The sequence below is a fragment of the Lissotriton vulgaris genome, chromosome 3_1, assembly GCF_964263255.1.
Source record: "Lissotriton vulgaris chromosome 3_1, aLisVul1.2, whole genome shotgun sequence".
In the NCBI taxonomy this organism is placed as follows: domain Eukaryota; kingdom Metazoa; phylum Chordata; class Amphibia; order Caudata; family Salamandridae; genus Lissotriton; species Lissotriton vulgaris.
The window spans coordinates 1,775,373,150-1,775,395,056 of record NC_141689.1 but is presented as its reverse complement, the minus strand read 5'-3'; the positions used below and the strand labels follow the sequence as shown (position 1 = coordinate 1,775,395,056).

The 21,907-nt window shown below is 44.7% G+C and overlaps 1 protein-coding gene and 1 long non-coding RNA gene across 16 annotated transcripts in view; one reads left to right on the top strand and one right to left on the bottom strand.

Annotated features, from left to right (window-relative positions):
- Positions 1-230: 230 nt before the first annotated feature.
- Positions 231-8,434, bottom strand: LOC147728433 (uncharacterized). Its single transcript, XR_015309376.1, has 2 exons — positions 3,976-8,434; positions 231-1,002 (listed from the first exon to the last, which is right to left on the bottom strand). It is a non-coding gene; the product is annotated as an uncharacterized LOC147728433 (long non-coding RNA).
- Positions 8,435-8,564: 130 nt separating this feature from the next.
- BLTP1 (bridge-like lipid transfer protein family member 1) overlaps positions 8,565-21,907 on the top strand; it is a 1,831,302-nt gene continuing 1,817,959 nt past the window's right edge. For 14 of the 15 annotated variants that reach the window (XM_086962202.1, XM_086962209.1, XM_086962198.1 and 11 more), the window contains exon 1: positions 8,565-8,718. The gene's annotated coding sequence lies outside the window, so the exon portion shown is untranslated. The remainder of the gene's footprint in view (positions 8,719-21,907) is intronic. The other variant, XM_086962196.1, reaches the window with a different exon arrangement.

The window sequence follows — 21,907 nt, the reverse complement described above, 5'->3', positions numbered from 1 at the left end:
CCTATGTCTATACCAACATATATGTAACATGCATGTCAAAAACAACATATAAACCATCCTCTGCTACCAATTGATAGAGCCTAGAAACTAAAATTCTTTATAAATGATGACTCAATCCACTATCACACTTACCAACAATACCAGGCCCATAAACATAGTGAGTGAGGTGAATGGATCATATGTTGTTAATGACATTTTGCAATAAACTATCTACAATAAACAAGACCAGCTTGTCATTTTAAAAAGTTTATTAAAACATATTTAAGAAAACTTAGGTTTGGAACTTTATTAAGCAAGCATTAGAAAAAGTCATATAAGATTTATTCAGCATTTTATAAAGAGAGCTTATTTCAAGAAAACATTATTAATTAGCAGAAATAAGTGAAAAGGAAAAGCATTTCCAAAACCTAACTATCTCACTGACGCTACCCTCATCGCCTGAAAACAAAGTCTTAAAAGTTACATTTCTTACGTGTAATCATCGGGCAACAGAACACGTCCTTCTGGAATCAAGAGCGTAAGCCAAAAGTTTGCAGCAAACGCCTATTCTTATACTCTAAAAAAGCTGAGCTAACTATTTTTCACATTCCAACAGCTGAATTCTGGCTCTCCATTGGCTGAATCACCTCACGCCACAGTAAACTGTGACATCTTCCACCACGAGACCAGGCTTTACACAAAGTCATTGTCCATGCATAGAATCCTGGCAACAGTTCCATAGTCCGCTACAATTTGTAGCAAAAATGTTCAAGCAGTATGAAATCTTGTCACGTCTCTTCCTTTTAGCCTTGAGCCAGACCGTTCTGAGCTTTGTGGCACATCCAAACCCACTCCACAGAGTTGACTTTAGCAGTTCATTTTTTGAAGCTTTCAAAGTAAAAGGCTTTTCCTCCACTTCAGAATAAATTGTCTCATGTGGGTTTTATTATCAGCAGGCCTTTTCTGCGCTGCTTCAGATTGCGTCACTGCGCCATTTTCAGCTTGCGTCACTTTTTCAGAAAACTATTATTTAAACAAACACAAAAGAATAATTAATTCAGGTAAAACAAACCCTTCTGTACCACCCAGCCCCTGCTAATTATTAATTAACCCACTAATAAAAGACATTTAGCAAAAGCAAACAAATAGAGCAACACATATAATAACTACCATTCTTCATGTAATCCAGCTTTATGTTTCTGAAAGAGTAAAAAGATGATTAAATAATACACAGACAGACAAACACAACATAGGACATACATGTAAGCACATATAAAAGCACATGCCATGAATGATCAGCTGCATATTAATAGTGACAAAGACAATAGGACAGACATAACAAACAGGACAATATTAATAATGTGTTACAAAAACAGACTTGCAATTGCAACAAGAGCACATTTAATTAGTTTCCCGCGTGTTCATGTGTGGAGCAAACTTAATCTAGGTTGGATTAATCAAACAAATCATGCAAACACTCATTAATATGTTAATTCAAATTATGAGGGTATGACATCACGAGCTAGAATAAAATATTTTCTAAGGCTCGCTCTATCACTCGAAGGCAGGTCGCTACCCACGCTGCTGCACGGCTCTGCCTGCATTGTTTTTGCCTAATCTTGTATTTTTACCCTGTGTCTAACTTGCTTTCTTGCCCAGACTTGTATTTTCCCCTGTGCCTAACTTGCTTTCTTGCCCAGACTTGTCTTTTTCCCCTGTGCCTAACTTGCTTTCTTGCTCAGACTTGTTTTTATTCCCCTGTGCCTGTATTTGCTTTCTTGCCCAGACTTGTTTTTATTCCTCAGTGCCTGTACTTGTTTTCTTGCCTAAACTTGTTTTTCCTTCCTGTGCCCAGTTCTCCGCGGCCCCGGCCCGTTTTCCCCGCCGCTGCGTCCCTGCGGCCATGCCCCCCTGCAATCCCATTCGCTTCCCCGCCTCCCAGCTGCTCCTCCCTCCCACATCCCCTCATATGGAGGCCGTGCAGCCGGCGCGCCTAAGGCAAGCCTGTCTGCGCCTGGAACGTGCCCAGGACCACTAGACCCCGCAAACGCCACAGCGCCCGACACCGCTACGATGCCAGAACCCTCCATGCACTCAACACTGGACAATCATACACCTGCTTCCTGGCCGCCCCAAAGCGCACCCACGGAGCTTTCACCTGCCGGAACTGCAGCTTCACAAGCATCCGCCCCACCATGCTGCCGACCAGGAAAGAACCCAACCACCTCAGATGCATACTTCTCAACACCCGCTCTGCCTGCAAACACGCAGTTGAACTCTGGGACCTACTCGACTGAACCTCCCCAGATGTCGCCTTCCTGACGGAGACCTGGCTGAGCCAGGCCTCGGCACCCGACATAGTCATGGCCGTCCCAGAAGGCTACAAGATCACCCGCAGGGACTGCACCAACAGAGCGGGAGGAGGAATCGCCATCGTCCACAGGAACACTCTCAGAGTCTCTACCAACACTGACGACACCCTCAGCACTGCCGAACACCTGCGCTTCCAGATCCACACCGACCCCAACACCACCCTCAGAGGAACCCTCATCCACAGACTTTGTCAGCTCAAACGCCCTCGCCTCCATCCTCCTCGGGGACCTGAACTTCCTCCTCGGGACCTGAACTTCCACCTCGAGAACAACAACGACACCAACTCCACCACCCTGATCGACAACCTAGCCAACCTCGGACTCAGACAACTCGTCACAACACCCACCCACTCCGCCGGTCACACGCTTGACCCCATCTTCTCCGCAAGCCCCAACGTCTCCTTTAACCACACCACTGAACTCCACCGGACCGACCATCGCTGCATCCACTTCACCTTCAAGAAACCCACCACGCACCACCGCAGCCAACTGATGCATCGCCGCTGCTGGAGCAAAGTCACCGAAGACCAGCTAAACACCACCCGCACCCAGAGCACACATGCCGACCCCACCGACCCCGACAACGCCGCCTGCAACCTGAGACAGTGGATCAATGACTGCGCCAACACCCTCGCCCCGATCAAGAAACCCTCCAACAGTCACACCAACACAAAAGCCAGCTGGTTCACTGAAGACCTCCGGGGCTCCAAGCAAACCTGCCGAAAGATGGAGAAGATATGGCTCCGTGAACGATCACCAGACAGCCACACAGCCCACAAGAATGCCACCCGCAGACACCATCACCTCATCAGATCCGCCAAAAGGGCCTCCTTCAAAAACCGCCAAGACAACAATGCGAACAACAGCAAAGAGCTCTTCAACATCGTGAAGGAACTCTCCAACCCCAGCTCCAACACCAACGACGTCCCACCCTCGCAAGACCTGTGCGACTTGCTGGCCACCTTCTTCCACCGCAAGATTGCAGACATCAACGACAGCTTCAATGCCACGACCGCCCAGACAACCACTGAGACCTCCGCCCCCATGACCACCATCCTCACCAACAACCTGCTCTCCTGGATCAACATCAACGACGATGACACCATCAAGATCATGAACACCATCCACTCCGAATCTCCGTCAGACCCATGTCCACACCACATATTCAACAAAGCCAGCACATCCATCGCACCCCATTTCTGGAAAGTCATCAACTCCTCCTTCGAGACAGCAACCTTCGCTGAGAGCTGGAAGCACGCCGAGATCAACGCCTTACTCAAGAAACCCAAGGCGGACCCCATGGACCTCAAGAACTTCCGGCCCATCTCCCTGCTCCCGTTCCCGGCAAAGGTCATCGAGAAGATCGTCAACGAACAACTGAGCCGCTACCTCGAGAACAACATCCTGGACCCAGCGCGTCCGCCTTCCCCCTTTCTGCTCCAAAGCTACTGAAATCATCTGCGGCATACCCCAGGGCTCGTCCCTCAGCCCAACTCTGTTTAACATCTACATGGCACCGCTCGCCCACGTCTCCCCTCGGCATGACCTCAACATCATCTCCTATGCCGATGACACCCAGCTGATCCTCTCCCTCACCAAGGACCCCCGCACCACCAAAACCAACCTTCACGAAGGAATGAAGGCCGTCGCTGAATGGATGAGGAACAGCCGACTGAAGCTGAACTAGGACATGATGGAGGTCCTCATTCTCGGATCCACCTCTTCAGCCTGGGACGACTCCTGGTGGCCAACCGCACTGGGAACTGCTCCAACACCCACCAACCACGCACGTAACCCAGGGGTCATCCTCGACTCCACCCTCTCCATGACTAAACAGGTCAACGCCGTCTGCTCCTCCTGCTTCAACACCCTCTGCATGCTCTGCAGGATCTACAAGTGGATCCCCACTGAAACAAGAAGAACGGTCACCCAGGCCCTCGTCACTAGCAGGGTGGACTACGGAAACGCCCTCTACGCGGGAGCCTCGGCCAAACTCCTGAGACGGCTCCAATGCATCCAGAACGCCCCTGCACGCCTAATCCTCGACATCCCTCGCCGCAGCCACATCACACCCCACCTGAGAGACCTGCACTGGCTCCTGGTCAACAAGAGGATAACCTTCAAGCTCCTCACCCACACACACAAGGCACTCCACAACACCCGTCCAACGTACCTCAACAGACGACCCAGCTTCGACACCCCCACCCGCCAGCTCCGCTCCACTGCCCTCGCCACAGTCCCCCGCATCCGAAGAGAGACCTCCGGTGGCAGATCGTTCTACCACCTCGCCGCCAAGACCTGGAACACCCTCCCCATCCACCTACGGCAGACCCAAGACCTGCTGACCTTCAGAAAACTCCTCAAGACCTGGCTTTTCGAGCAGTAGAAGCATTCCCCACCCCAGCGGCTTGAGACCCTCATGGGTGAATAGTGCGCTTTCCAAATGATATGATTGATTGATTGATTGATTGTAAGTTGTAGCTTGCTGAGTAGTCGTACAATATAAGTTAGAGAAAGTCTGATAAAGTGTTATAACTTGTTTATATAAAAAAAGAAATATATTGTACTGTTCATAGTGGTATAGTGCAGGTAACTAATAGCAACATTTAGAAAAAATTAAATGATAGAAAAAAATGTAATTAAATGATGTAATATCAATATTATGTTTTAGGGAGTCCTGACAACTTTTGAGACAGGTGGCACTGCACCGGCTGCACCATTCAAATCATGCCCCTAGTGCCTGCAAGATAACTGCATTTGTGACTGCTTGTTTATTAGCAAACTATTCCAATATTTGGTGTTTACAGGGGTCCTAGAGCTTTGGGCCCAGGTGTCACTGCACCTGCTGCACCACGGAAATCTTGACCTTAGTTGCTGCAAAGTAACTACACGTGTGATTGCTTATTTAGTAGTTAAATATAGCAATATTTGGTGTTTAGAAGAGTTCTGACAACTTTTGGCCTTGGTGCTACTGCACCTGCTGCACCATTCAAATCATGACACTATTGCCTGCTAGATAAATGCACATGTGACCGTCTTGTTTAGTAGTTAAATTTAGCAATAATCTGGGTTTAGTGGCGTCCCTAGAGCTTTTGACTGCAGTGCCACTGCACCTACTGCACAATTCAAATCAAGTCCCTTTTAACTGCAATTGTGACTGCCTGTTTAGTAGTCAAATATAGCAATATTATGTGTTTAGAGATGTTCGGACAACTTTTGGGCCCAGTGCTACAGCACCTCCTGCACCATTCAAATCATAACCCTGTTCTCTGTAATCTAACTGCACTTGTAGTAGCCTGTTTAAGAATTAAAATATAGCAATATTAGATGTTTTGTGGGGTGGCTGCATAGGGTGACCAGAATTGTAAAGCCAAAAACCGGGACATTTCACGAAAATAGAAGAAGGACTACAGTTTTATTTCAAGTGAGCGCACAGAATGACAGTGCTCCTCAGCAGAGAATTACAGAACAGGCAGCTAGAACATGCATACATTGCAATATTTAAACCCAGAAGATTGCCTGTAAATTAAATTGCTTTCTTGAAAAAACTGCTAACTATCCCTGCTTTATGAAGAACGGGCTTGAGCAGTTTGTATTCGAACAGCTTCTAATCTTGCTTCCCGTTGCTCGTCTGTTTCTGAAGCTCGGAATGCCTTTTTCTTACGCGCTTCTGATGTAGATTGACCAATCGATTTCCGTTTGGAGGTCATAACTGTTGGCGATGCTCGCAAATTCGCTATCTATATCAGTATTTGAAAGATTATGAGGGCCCTGAGAGGTCGATTTTTGGGCCCTGGGGGGCCGATATTTTATAACATTTTATGCCAGAAACCTTTGCGGGAGTGTACTCAACAACTTCCCAAAGTTTCATGGCGATCGGATGAATGGTGCAGTAATGCATAAAGGACAAACAGACAGACAGACATACATTCGTTTTCATATATATAGATAAAAAAGCACCTCCCACAGTTTTCAGTCGCCCCTCTCTTAAAACCGGGACAGGAGCTAAATTTCCTGAAATCTGCCCAGAAAGCAGGTGAAAAACGGGGACCATCTGGGCAAATCCCGGACATCTGGTCACCCTATGCCTGCATCTTTTGGTACCGATGCTGTTGCACTATTGAAATAGTGACCCTGTTGTCTGCAAGCTAACTGCACTTGTGGTTGCCGGTTTAGTAGTAAAATATAGCAATATTTGGTGTTTATTGGAGTTCTGACAACTTTTGGCCCCAGTGCCACTGCACCTGCTGCACCATTTAAATCAAGCCCCTTTCAACTGCAATTATGACTGCCTGTTTAGAAGTAAAATATAGAATTATTAATTGTGTTGAGTTCTGACAACTTTTTGGCCCAGTGCAACTGCACCTGCTACATCATTCAAATCATGACCCAGTTGTCTGCAAGGTACTTGCACTTCTGGCTGGATGTTTAAAAGTAAAATATAGCAATTTTAAGTGTTTAATGGGGTGCCTAGAGCTTTTGGTACTGGTGTCCCTGCACCTGCTGAACCATTGAAATCATGATCCTGTTGTCTGCAAGTTAGCTGCACTTGTGACTGCCCATTAAGTTTGAAATTTTAGCAATAATCTGGGTTGAATGGTATCCTTAGAGCTTTTGGCCCGGTGCTACTGCACCTTCTGCACCATTCAAATCAAGTCCCTTTTAACTGTAAAGTAACTACAATTGTGACTGCCTGTTTAGTAGTCAAATATAGTAATATTATGTGTTTAGGGGAGTTCTGCTAACTCTTGTGCCCAGTGCTACTGCACCTGCTGTGCAATTCAAATCATGACCCTGTTGTCTTAAAGTTAACTGCATTTGTTTTGGCACGTTTAGGTGTGAAATATAGTATAGGACTTGTATATTAACTTTATTTTTAACATGCAATGTTTATTACAACATTTAGAATGTTATCATAATGACCAAATCGATTACATTGAAACAAATCAATCCGATAATGCCTACAAAGTGCAAAGAAAGGTACTGAGGCATAAATAGGAAATGCCACAAACGTTCTAAGGCTAAAGCATCTGCTTTACACAACTATGTAATAAAAATCCAGCATTCCAGCAAACTGTTAGAAGCGGTCTGCCTAATCCGTGGGAAGAGATCTTATCTGAACATTGAAAGGGGCTTAAACAGTGTGAACAGCTTTATTAGAAGCATGAGTATCGTAAATGTGTGCAGCTAGGTAAAGTTAACCCCAAAAAAAAGTTCCACACAAAAGCGAATGAACACAGAAATTTGGCGACTGATAAGAGCCCACTTTTAAGATATTTTAAATTTAGGAGATTTAGGTGCAATCTAAACAGCACTCAAGAAAACTCATGCACACAGACACAAGGGCAGGGGAAGAGAGGGGTATCAACACAGCAATGGTTATCATCAATAATGTACACATCATGCCAACACTACATTTAACATATAGGGTTACTACAAATGCCTCAGTCTACTTGATGCTTGTTTGGTACAACTCACAGATCATCCATCACGAGTGAATATTAAAGAACGAAGACATTTTTTTTCAATGGTCAAAATATCTTTTAAATGACAACATCAAAGCCTCTCTGAGGTGTGGGTGCCATACAGAAAGCAATCAGTATACGAGTGCCAAGAATATATGACCCGTATACGAGTGCCATGCAGATTATCACATGCCTGGGTACCATGACAAATGTGACCTGTCACTCTCCACCATAGTAGGGATGTCACAAAACGTTTGCTATGCTGTCTGCAACATCCCGGAGCGTCAGTGTAGCATCAAGGTACGCATCGAACAAAAACCACACAAACAAACGTAATAGGCAGTGTCAGTAAAAGCCACTTTCGCCTCAGAGAACTGCCACTCCGTCTTCTGGCGGACACGGCTGCGCCCTTTATAGGTGCCACATCCAGAAACGATTACAAAGGCAAAGGGGGGTGCACGGCTGTCAATCGTGAACACACTAGGACAGGGTCCAACCATTCTTCCGTGTAACAAAGCGGTGCCCTACTACAAGCTGCCCCACCCACCTTCCCACACTGGCCCAAAAACACACAACAACGTCCAGTAAGTGACTAATCTTCCACTCTGAGGCAGGCGGTATCCGACAGCTTGAGAGGAAGGAGGGCTTGGACGAAGGCTTGCACAGACACCTCAGCCAATCAGCTCTGGATTTGTGTGCTGCGCTACAATTGGCTGAGGTGCTCTCTATGCCCCAATCATAAATCATCTTACAAATTCCCAGTACTTCCGTATCTCAGACTGCTTACTGTCTATGTTCAGCAGATGGACATGTTGTTATGCGACCCGGACGTGCTATAATCACGGATTAATAACATCTACTAAAACATCAGCAATGGAAGACCGACATTAAGCTGAATTCAGGTAACTCGGACAAGGGTGGTCATCTTTTCGACAGCGGTGTTATCCTTCGGTTTCCTGATCTGTTACTGCATAAAATAACCAACTTTTGCTTACTTCATTGTGTTTCCTATATGTGCATAATGTTTATTATGACACTCACCGCATTTATGTATGCTGCATTAGATGAATACGCTAAAGGAGAGTGTAGAGTTTACCTGTGTTGCCCATGATATTTACGTAAAATGTACTCTGGTTGTCTCAAATAAGGCATTAGTGGGAGTTACACTAGAGCCTTTCAAAATGTTTGCATCGTAATGCTTGTAGCCTGTTGGGTGCTGAAGTCAAGAGTGATCTAGGAAAGTCTGACAGCAGATTTCGGCATTGAGATGGGAACGTAAAGCATAATATACTCTGCTTGTATGCTTACTGGAGCTATGAAGTCTGGAGAGACGAGCATGATTATAATCCTGATCCTAAAGATAAAAAGCTGTTTGTTGAGTGAACATTTCGTTTAAAAGTGCTGTTAGAAATACATAATCAGAACAAAATATATGGTCGGGTTAAAATGGTAATGTTTGTGATTAATTAAATATACTAGCCTGAATTATAACTGTGGCTGATGTTATGCTTTTGAGGATGATAGCAGAATTTATTAAGTTACCACGTCTTATTGCGTATGCCAATAGAGATATTGGCTTCGTCTCTCCACACTTACGCAGCAGCGCATTTGACCGCTTACTGGACAAGTCACGGAGTAAGTGTGTGTAGGCATTTCTTTATTCTCTTGGACTGGGTGACTAGATTTTGTAAACCAAAAAGCTGGATAGTCCACAAACCTAGACGTAGGGCTTTAATTTTGCATCGATTTACGGGCAGAGGAACACTTTCAGTGCCGGCAAACATAAAAAAAGACAGACAATAGGTACAGAGAGGAATTAAAAGCAGCGTTTACACCCTGTATTATCTGTGCTAAATAAATTGCTTTCTGATAAGGGCTAATAATTAATTCTGCTCCAAAATACATCCAAACTTTCCTCCCTTTGTACTATCTACCCGCCTAGAATATCAGGACATGCGCTGACAGTTGCAAAGAAATTTCGTGGGAAAACAGGCCTGCCTCAGCAAATCCAGGACCCTAGTTCATGCTAACTATAATGACTTCACTTATTACCATTGATGGACTACACCGGCACATCCCATATACCATTTTGTTAGGCTTTACCTACCTGAAGGAAGACTTTACAAGGGTCTCAAGTTGCCTTATGAGTAGATCCTTGAGCCCATTAGCATTCTGGGACTTGTAGTCTTGGCTGCCCCTAAAAAAGGTCCACACAGAGCCAAAATTGCCAAAAACAAGGAAAAAACCAAGACTTGATAAAAGTATAGACGCGCCCACAACATATAACATGGAGAGATGCACAAGGATCCATAAGAAATATATATTTGCCTGTGCTGCAATATGGATACAAAAATAAAACCTACAGGGTTTCTTTTAGAAGATGAGAGAGCATTAAAGTTGGGCCCACGTCCCACAATCCGACCAAAAATAGTGTAAACAATGTTTTTATTAAATAGATCTCCTTCGTTTCCATATGTGAGCAACCTAATGGAACAGCTCAAAAGCTTAGGCGTCAACTAAGGTTTTTTTCAGATTCTGATGTGCCCCTCTTTACATCTTGCTGCACTGTTTCAATGACACTGTAGCACAGTAGGAGAGTCTTTAAAACGAAAGCAAAACAATTTATATCACATGTCCCCGATGCCCGCCAATCTCCACAAAACAGCGACATTTGTTATTTTAATTAAAACTGTCGGGACACTAGGAAAGTCAACAAAAAAGGGACTGTCTGGGGAAATCTAGTACACCTGGTCACCCTATATTTGAATGTCTATGTGGAGATATTTGTAAAGTGCACTGTTAATCCAAAGAGTGTCCTGGCGATTAAAATAGTATACATACATGTAACTCAGAGAATAGCCTGAACAAAACAAGAGAGTCTATTAAATAATTTGGGTGAAGAGTGTACCTGTGTGATGTCTCACCTCTGTGTAATTTGTGCTCTTGATGGCTTCTACCCAACACTCTTACACTTTACCTCTCTATTACGGAACAGGAAGCTTGTCATGTACATACCTTGCCAAAAGTGCTGTTCCTTTGGGATGTTGTTTCTGGTGTGGAACCATGGGGTTTGTAGTCGTTCGCTCTAATGTTTGTTTGTTGGTATTGAGGCAGCTGAGTTGAGAAAATGAAAGTGGAGCATAATCTGAGCCTCTGGTCCTGACGTAGAAATCATAAATGCCATAACGCTACACTTAGGAGTTTCTGATCAGTCCTTACGTTTTAAAAATAATCAAATACATTGCTCATTATATGGGTGAAGTATAAAAAGAAAAAGTTTAAAAACAGTGCCTTTACTAAGAGGTTATGGTAGAACAACTTCATTTTGCTGCTTTCTTTGAATACAGTCCAAACACTTTTGGCTCCCGTTTTTGGTGTGGCTTCTTCTTTCTCATGTGAATCAAGTATTTGTAGTTATCAAGAAGGGGGGAGGGTGATCAATAGATCCGCAGGGCACTCGTTACCACTCAAGCAAGTGGAAGGTCCAGTATCAGCCTGTGCCCCCACCAAGTCAATGTAAACAAAAAGGGTAGCTGAACCGTTCCTAGTAGAGAAGAAGCTGTGTATTAGGCGTGACCATGGGTGTACATGTGGCACCCTTGGGCATCCATTTTGTTGGAAATATTTGCCTCACACACCCGAATGGGTGTCATGCTTCATCATCGGCGTTGCTCCTCGTCGGGGAGGCGGTGCAACCCCCGACGGGCTCACCTCAAAGATCAGATTGAAAGCTTTCTTTGAGGGGAGACCTAGGGACCAAGAGGAAGACTCTGGCCTCCATAATCCCTCAACCTTCACACCTCATAATGGGATGGTTCCCAATGAAGTCCTCACCTACGAACAGGCCGTATTGAAAGACCTGAAAACCTTAGACCAGCAAAGACAACATTGCAATATTTCCCGAAAAGAGATGGACATCCTTAAATCACTTGCAGAAGACCCACTGATTACCATCAAACAGGCGGACAAAGGGGGTGCTACAGTTTTGATGAATACTGCAGATTATGATCGTGAGTGTATGAGGCAACTCAATGACAGACGATACTATACACCGATCCCTGGTGATCCTACACCACGCCTACATACCATAATTACTGGTCTGGTTGATAACGCAGAATGCGAACAGTGGATTACCAAGAAAGAAGCAGACTTCCTGTCCAAAAAAGACCCTAGGGTCCCATACTTTTACATCCTCCCTAAGACCCACAAGGACACTAGACCTGTACCTGGGCGGCCAATTGTCTCAGGAGTTGATTCAATCTTGGAACCATTATCACAATTTTGTGATCACTTTCTACAACCCCTAGTGAAACAAATTCCTTCCTATATCCAAGATACTTCAGATGTCCTACGCATTCTGGACACTGTCCATGATACAGGGCAGATTAATCTTCTTATTACCCTTGATGTAGAAGCCCTCTACACAAACATTCCCCAGAGGGCCACTCCTATCTGTACCTACACTGTACTAAAGAGAAAATAGTCATAGGATTATCCTGGTAGAACAATTGGGATAGTTTAACCCCATACCTTAGTCTTGGGTGTCCGGAAGCCGGTCGTAGTGCACAGGTTATCTTCCTTAGCAAGATGGAGGTCTGAGTCAGCGGTGCTGCATCTTAGTCTGCAGCGGTTCTGTGATAATTCTCAGCGTGAAAATACTCCTCTCAAAGAGCGTTAGTTTGGAAGCTGTTTATATAATAAAGCACTGTTCTTATCAACTGTGGCAAATGTGCAGGGCAGCTCATTTGGTTTCGTCTAGCTAAAATGATGTTTCTCCTAACGAGCATAGAAAGAAAGAAAAACGTGATATCGTGTTCTCCATGTACGACCCTGGAACTAACAGAACAAACTACAGGGTGTTGGGGCCTATCGCAAATGCACATACAGCACATTCACGAGTGAGCAGAAAAGAATGGCAAAAGGCACTACGAGAAAAGAGATGTCAACTCAAGGAGTTGAATATAAAATGGAGAATAAATGCAAGCCACGCCACAACCCCTTAAGTTGTTGTCCTAATTTCAAACCATGACTATTGTCCTATAGAGCTACCAATAGTCCTAATGAAAGCGACATAGTATTGTGTACATCAACAGAGATGTGCTGCTTGGCAAGTGTTGATTGTCAGTCACAAGGATTCTGAAGGGAAATTGGCAGACTCCTTCCATTTAATGTTTTTTAAAATACCTTCATGTCGAAGAGATGAGCGTTCATTATGGGATTTTTACTTCCATAGTTTGAGCACTTGAGAGAAAGAGACAGCGCAATCGTCTGCTGCCCAGTTGAAGCTTGGCGTTAAGCAGATTGGTTGTGGCCAATTGAATGCACATTTTCATCTACCACTACATTAGTGTCCATAGAAAATATCTCAGATTTGTGCATCCTGTCTCAGGCAAGCGGCGCATGTGGCCCCTGTACTAGACAGCCTATTCATTACTATTTGAAAATGCTGTTGATATATATGGCCAATACCCGAGAGATCCACGGCCATATATATCTTAGAAATGGCCCTATATGAAAAAAGGGGGAGGGAAAAAAAAAGAAGCTGGACGGAGGATATGGGCCCCAATAATTGAATGGAAACGGAGGCTGGGTGAGATATAAGATGAAATGGGGGGGGGGAAGTTTAATGTAATTAAAATTAAGATTGTATGACATTTCTTGAAGATGGTTTTCTATTGTTCTTGGGATGAATTTTTCCCTTCTTATGATTCACTTTTCCCAGTCTATAGCTCTTTGTGTTTTTGAAAAATGCTTTATTTTGTTTTGAACCTGATGATAATGCTTTCTGAATTGTAAGTTACTTTTGTTTCTCTGGCAATGTCTTATGAATTTGTAACTCTGATGTTGATGAAAAATAAAAAAGGTTAAAAAAAGAAAAAAAAGAAAATGCTGTTGAGTGGTACACATTCTAAAATCCAAAACCAGATAACCCTCTGGGGAGCAAGTAATAGGTTATATAAATAGCACAGCAATTCACTGATGAAATGGGTTTTCACATTTAGCGGGACAGTTTATTGTCTTTGCAAAATGCTGTGTTATTAGGAAATCCTAGAACTCTGAGACCTTCAAAATGTGATGGTGAAGGAGATCTACTGAGAATAGCAAAGGATAAAGCAGAAAATAGCAAACCCATCGATGATTGGTCCAAACGACCCGCCATGGTTCTAAAATGCTTAAAATGAAAAGCGTGGCAATACAACAGTAGGTCCGGGAAGGCTAGCCCTCCTGTCTTGAGACCTCTTCTTAATTTTTTCCACGCTATTCGGGGGCCTTTGGCATTCCATTTTTTAATTAAAGGTACTGGAAAAGATAATGGAATTGCGTTAAATAAAAAAGTAATTTTAGGGAGAACTATCATTTTCAAGAGGTTGACTCTCCCATAGATATTTAAAGGTAGAGAGGACCAGCGTTGTAATAGAGCGATTGTGTCTTTCATAACCCTTTCTAGATTAGTTTTGGGGATTTCTTCAATTTTGTTGACCAGGTGGATTCCCAAATACCTCATTTTATTCTTTTTCCCCATCGAGCTAGTCAGCTGATTCCATTCCATTATTTCAGTTTTTTCAGCATTGATGGAATACCCTGAAATATTACCAAACCCCTTAGCAAGATCTAATAGTCTGGGTATCGCTACATCCGGATTTGTTGTATACATTAACAAATCATCAGCACACAATGCAATCTTCAACTCCATATCCGCAATCTTAAAAGGTTTAATTATTGGATCCGCTCTTAACAGACAAATAAAAGGCTCTATATATAAATCAAACAAATGGGGGGATAGGGGACATCCCTGTCGCGTGCCTCGGGAAATAAAAAACTGCTCAGTCAGAGAACCATTTACTAGAACCTTCGCTGTCGGGGCTGAGTATAAAAGCTTAATGGCCATTATGTAGCTCATTGGGAAACCAAATTTTTCCATCGCCATCCAAAGGTAGTCCCAGTCTACCTGGTTGAATGCCTTTGCGGCGTCGACTGCTACTATGGTCAGGGGCTGCTTCTTTTCTTGAGCAACGTCTATAGCTGCCACAGCTTGACAAGTCAACTCATTAAGCTGCCTATCCGGAATGAAGCCCCTTTGGTCGCAATGTACCACCGATTTTACTACCTTTGCTAATATCGTTGCCAGTACCCCCGAGAAAATCTTATAGTCCACGTTTAATAACGAAATGGACCTATAGGACTCTATCTAAGATGTCCCTCAGGGATTAAGTTTCTTCCTTTATAAGTTTGGGGACCGAAAATTCTTTTAAAAAGTTAGGCTGAAGATCTTGAGGTCAGCTTTGAAAAATTGGGTATTTGTAAGGAACAAACGAAACATTTCTTATTATGCGCCGCAGGCACCCATATGGGACTCACCAGGCCTTCCACCCTGTCTAAATGATCAACTATCATTACCATTGAAACAGGCAGGGCTGGAGAGGTGGGGAGACCTGCAGGGAGATGGCCAACTTTTAAGTTGGGATATATTGTCGAATCTAACTAGGGGATCCCTGACGCGGTTCAAATATTATCAACTATCAGGTTGGTGGGCAACGAGACCTGTGACTCCCGGAGATGATAACCCCCCTAACCCTAAATTTGATGCTGTAGATAGAAGGGGTAAGTGGAGGAATCAAATATCTTTTTGGTATTCGGCAATGTTAGAGGGTGAGGAAGTCACGGAGGCTGAAATTAGCAATTTGTGGTGCAACGCTTTTACCCCGGCCAGTGGGTCCTTTTTGGATTTTTGGCATGACTCTTTCGGGGTATTAAATGCTGTAATTAAGCCGGCAGCGCTGAAAAGAAATCACATATACACCATGTACAGGGTTTATATAACTCCAAAAAAACTGGCCACATTTTCAAATATAGACGACAACTGCCCAAGGTGTGGCCTTTCAAAGGAAGATGATGTACACATGTTCGTGGACTGCCCTGAATTGGTGGATTATTGGAGCAAGATAAGGGAATTTCTGGAAGAAGTCCTCTTAATGTCTATATCAGTGTCAAGGTTTACAGTAATGTCTGGGCTTGTCACGAACTATCAGGTGAATGATCTTCCCACGAAATTTGTATTCTACATCATCCTGTTAGCAAGGCGTGAGATTTGCAGGGCATGGAAAGATCCAACTCCCCCCACTTTTGCTAACTGCCTGAGGCAGATTATGATAACTAGTAAATCAGATGTGGCATGTGATCCCAGAAGTGAGACGAACGTTTGGGCGGCCTTGGCGGCATGGCAATCTCGATGATTGGTATTCCAATGATTTGTCTGGAGCCCTGCTGGTTCCCCGATCTCCTAAGTAGCATGGGGTGCTCTAGGATAGGCGAAAAAAAGAACGGAGGGGAAGGTAGTGGCTACTTGAGGGTACGGTAAACCAACTTGCATCAGGCCGAAATTAACAAGGGCAGGTACAGAACGACCATTGGTGCATGGAGGTGCCAGTTTCCCATCAAGAGTTCCATCTGTGATATATGAGGATTACCCCCAAAAAAAAAAAGAATAGCAAAGGATGACAAACATTCGATGTGTCTAGCCTTTTGATGCCTGGATTCAACATCAGCGAGAAGGTGTACCTCTCTTAAATATTCTTCAGCTTGTATTTCGCTCGTAAAGCTTCTGATTGAGCCTTTAAATAAACTTTTCAACCGTGCCGGATTCTGTAGGAATACCTTGGCACCAATTTTTTCAAATGGAGCAAATAATTGGCGCATTTTCCACCTTCGCTCTACGGTGGTATGCGCAAAGTCTGGTCTGACAAAAAAAATTTAAACCCTTTATGTTCCCTTTGGCTTGTGGGTCTTGCAAGATCATAAATTGTTTCTCTAAGAAGAAAGTTCCCAAAGTAGATCAGCATAGCCCTGGGGTATTGGTGTGTTTTATGAAAATGTTTCGATAGAGTCATAGGGAAGCGATGGACACGTTGAATCTCTCTATCCATATCCCAGGCCTCTAATTCCGGGAACGCCGTTTTGATTAAAGTAATCATTGTCCCTCTATCGTCATTTCCTTCGAAATTTTCTGGAATACCAAGAAATCTTAGATTGTTCCGTCTGGATCTGTTCTCGTGATCCTCGACTTTCGCCATAAGATCTTTGATTATTCCATTGTGTTCTTTTTCTGTCTTTTGTAGTTTACTGACGTCAGTTTCTAAGTTTTCGGTTCGAGTTTCTACTGTGGCCATTCTCTCCGAGATCTCTGCACAACTGTTTTCCACTTTTTTAACTGCACTTTGCAATTTGTCAATAGCAGCCCGGTTCCTTTGGCTGTCTTTTTTTAACATCCTTATGAAAGTTCTTTATTGAGCTCAGAACATCACTTAATGTGGGTTCGCTTGTAGTTCCAGATCTGCAGCTGTCTCCCATTGATTTTAGGTATCCTCCTCCTTCTATTTCGGCAGAGCTGCGTTTCTGGTGCGGTGTTTCTCCCGGTAATTTTATGATCGGGCTTTTCCGTGAAGGATTTGTTCTGGTTTTGCCATGATCCGTATTAGTGCCTGGGTCTGTTGTCTCTTCGTTGACAAGGTTAAATTCTTTTTTTACTTCTTATCCTCTTTTTTTTTCCCCTCGTTTTTTCCTTGGATTTGTTTCACATATATTCCTGGATTCATGTGAGCCGGATATCTCTGAAGATAAAGTCTCCATTTGTATACCTGGGCCATCTTTATTTGTATCACTTAATTCACTCAGTTCACTTGACTCGCTTGATATAGACATCCCTGTTTGATATATAGCTGAATCAGAATCTTCCTCGGAGCATGATTTATTTTCTAATTGTAGATCTTGCCCCTGTGGAGACATCTTGCTCTGATCTGATTGCTCCCTTTGACTAGTCAACAACGTTTTTATTTTTATGGGTGCCCTCGACCCTTCAATGCTCCCACTTGGAGCTGCAATCTGGTTGGCAGTGTTTGCATCTCTAAAGTAGTTTTCATTTCCTTCAATGTTCTCCAGGGGCACACCAGGGCTCTCTATACAAGTTCCACTCGTGCTATTTGGAACTTTGATCTGTAATTTTTCATTCTTTAAGGCGTTAGCCGCGCCATCCTTATCCTTATGTAGAGGACTGAAGATATTGGAGATTCTAGGTTGGGAAGTAGTCGGTGAGCCTGGATTTTTTGCGTTAGCCTTCAAATTTTTTATTGTTTGTAGCCGCTGAGCTTTCTTGACCATTAACTCTAATTTGGGATCTTCCTCCGTATCTCGCTCTTTTTCTTTCTCCTCTTTCTCCTTCTCTTTCTCTTTCTTTTATTTTTCGTTTTGTTTTCTTCTTCTCTTTCTCTGTTTTTTTTTCTATATTTTTTTCCGTGATTTTACTTTTAATTTTCCCACTCTCATGAGGTTCATTTCTCTCCAAGTCCTTTTCCTTTGCCTTTGACCCTCTAGTTTTAGGGCCTCTCTGTCTCTCATTGTTTATTTGTGACACAGACACATCCACCACCTCCTTTTCCTTTACCACATTATGAGGGAGTGGATTGTTTTCAACACTCTGCGTGTTTTTTCCATGTTCCTGTACTTCTTGGGGTAGTTCTTGAGGTTGCTCCTGGGGTTGTTCCTGGGCCTCACAAACTCTTTGCTGGGCCATGACTGAAGAATATATATATATATATATTTTTTTGAAAACCTTTATTTATCAAATGCACAATACACAGCGTCTGCCTACAACCCATTCGGGCCGGCCGCTATGACAAGAAAGCAAATATCCACCACATTACATTGCGGAAAAGGCCGTTTATCGCTCCATTACGGTGTAGTGGCATAAAACATCATATGAAGGATACTGAAGGTTCAATTTTGTATTTTTGTCGAAGTCAAACAAACAACAAAAACAAATACATGGTAAAGCAATGGCAAGTTCACGGGAGGGGAGGAAAAGCGGGAAATCTGTATATAAGAATGGAAGTAGATCTACTAGGGGAGGAAAACAATGAAAGGAGTGTTAAGAATGGACTCTGATTAAGGGAACGTCAATTATGGGGAGGAGGGGATGGTGTCAGTGTAATCAAGTGGCGGGGTACAAATGTCACCACAGTATTCATTCCATTGCGCCCAGATTCTACCCCATTTCTTAGGACGACCCCGAGACTCATAAACCGTTTTCTCCCAAAACATGCACCAATCCATGTTATTTTTCCAGGCACTAAGTCCAGGCGGTCTGTGGGAGCCCCAGAGCTGCGCTATGTCCGTCTTGGCAACCATGTTGCCCAGGGTGATCCAAAAGGTCTGAGCGGCCGTACAATCCGTAGGCTCCCATACATTAAGCAGGCAGCGCCTCGCCTCAGGAAGGAGGGGGACCCCAGTAACACGCCCCATCACATCATGGATCCTAGACCAGAAAGCAGAAATAACCGGGCATTCCCACAAAATATGAAGAAAAGTACCATTCATACCACAGCCACGCTTACACAATCCATCAGTTGCGAGCCCCATTCGTACCAGATGCATACCAGTCACATAGACTCGATGGAGGATCTTCAATTGCACAAAACGGAGTCGAGCCGGAATAGCCACCTCCTTAGGGGAGGAAATCGCCATTTGCCAGTCTTCGTCATCCAATTCGAGACCATCTGCTACCCAGGAGGCCCGAAGCTTCACCAGAAGGTCAGCCCTAGTGTTAATGAGTTTTTTTATAAATTAAGAAAATCGTACTATCCGGGACATGGTCGTCGAGAATACGATCTTCCAGCGGGGACAACTGGGGGATTTCCGTCCCGGGGGAAAAAGCAGAAAGCAGGGCATGTCGCACCTGAAGGTAGCGAAAATACTCCTTGTCATCCAGTTGATACTCTACCTTCAGGGCCTCAAAGGATTTTACTGTTCCTCTGGCCCAAAGATCCTCCACCTTGCTGATACCAATCATATCCCATCTATCAAACCCTTTCGTCCGCCACAGGTTCCCCAGCTGTTCAGAATCATACAGCGGGGTCATACGCGTCAATCTATCGCCCCAACCTGTGGCCACAGTCGCATCCTTCCAGGCACGTACGGCACACTTCGTGGGACCAGTTAAGAACCGGAGTGGTGACTTCGAATATAAGGCTCTATTGAAGTTGCCGCCCGGCAACAGGAGTTTATCCATAGCGAAAGCGGGAGCGGGTCTTGGAGAGTACGTCACATGGATAATTGCACTCAATTGTGAGGCCCAGTAATAACGTCTGATGTCAGGCAGAGCGATACCACCATCGTACCAGGGGAGTGTGAGTTTTGATAGGGAGATACGGGCTTGTCCGTCCCAAATCAACTGCCTCTGAAGGCCTTCAACCTCACGGAAATAGCGAGCGGGAACTGGATCGAAAAAGTTCTATAAGGCATATAAAAACCGGGGGAGGGACATCATTTTAAAAAGTGCAGCTCGTCCCAATGGAGACAAGGGCAAATCACGCCACCTTCGTACATCTTGCTTAAGGCGACGAAGAGGAGCGTAAAGATTGCGATCGTATCGCACCGAGGAGTCCATGGAAATGAAAATTCCCAAATATTTAAAGCCATCCTCTGCCACCTGGATCGGGAACCTACGAGGTAGCGGAGGCAACACCCCCGCTATAACATAGACACACGACTTGGTCCAGTTAATAACAAGCCCGGAGTTCTTACCAAAGGAGTTGAGAACATCGAAGAGCACGTTTAGAGACTTCTGAGGTGAGGTGAAATAGAGAAGGATATCGTCAGCGTAGAGCGAGACGCGATCCTCCAGGTCTGGTGTCCACCGGATCCCTTTAATCGAAGGCTCCCAGCGAAGCCACGCTGCAAGGGGTTCCAATGCCAATGCGAAGAGGAGTGGGGAGAGCGGGCAACCCTGGCGGGTGCCACGTCCCAATGGAAATGAATCAGAGCCTCTGCCGTTCACCACGACTTGGGCTAGCGGTTGTTCATATAGGAGTCTCACCCATGCAATGAAGCTAGGACCAAAACCAAACTTGGAAAGGACCGCCCACAAATACGGCCATTCAATAGTATCGAAGGCCATTGTAGCATCCAGGGAGGCCACTACTGCAGGCTCAGTGAGAGCCGCAGCTCTCGCGAGAACGCTATGGAGTCTACGGAGATTAAGGGCTGTGTTTCCATGGGGAATGAAACCAGACTGATCCGGATGGATCAAGTCGCAGATCACAGACAATAGACGATTAGCCAGGACTTTGGCCAGAATTTTAGGCTCGGCGTTGAGCAACGAGATGGGGGCGATAAGAGGTGCATCGGTCACGAGGCTTGCCATCCTTGTAGATGACCACTATAGTAGCCAAGCGCTGTTCGGATGGAAGGACGCCCGCCTCGAATGCATCAAGAAACATAGTGCGCAAATGGGCAGCCATTTTGTCCGGTCGGAGTTTATAGAGCTCGATAGGCAAACCATTGGGCCCCATCGCTTTGCCCGATCGCAAGGACCTAATGGCAAGAGCGATTTCGTCCACTGTGATAGGAGCCTCCAGAGCTAATCTATCCTCCTCCGAGACACAAGGTAGTGCAATGTCGCGCAAAAGTAGACAGTCAGCCTCATCACGGTCACTCACTGATCTGTACACCGTTCGGAAATGAACCACAAAACGTTCAACGATCTCCCCCGGATCAGTCACACAGTCACCATTCTCACGGGTAATAACGGGCACCACACGATTCAGTCTCTCAGCTTTGTCCAGCCGTGCCAGGAGTTTACTAGCCTTGTCACCCACATCGTAAAGACGGCCTAGCTGATTCATACGCATCACCTTAGCAGCATCAGTCACCAGGGCTCTATAATCTGCCTGCTTCAGTTCCAAGGAGTGTAAAAGTGCAGGCGTATCATCTCCACCCAACCCACTTTCAAGCGTAGTTATTTCAGCCTCAAGCGCCGATACAGCCTCCCTCCTAGCCTTCCTATCAGCTGCAATAAGGGACAACGCTTAACCCCGTATAACGGTCTTAAAGGCCTCCCAAAGGGTCGTAGGGGAAGCGACCGAACCCACATTCTCGTCAAAATAACAATCGATCACCTTAACCAAGTTCGAGCGAAGCTGAGGATTCCTAAAATGCCAGGGGGGAACAGGAGGGACTCTACTTCCGGAAAAGCCTCCCACCGAAACCTCGAGTAACAAGGGGGAATGGTCAGAGATACCCCTAGGGAGATGCCGGATT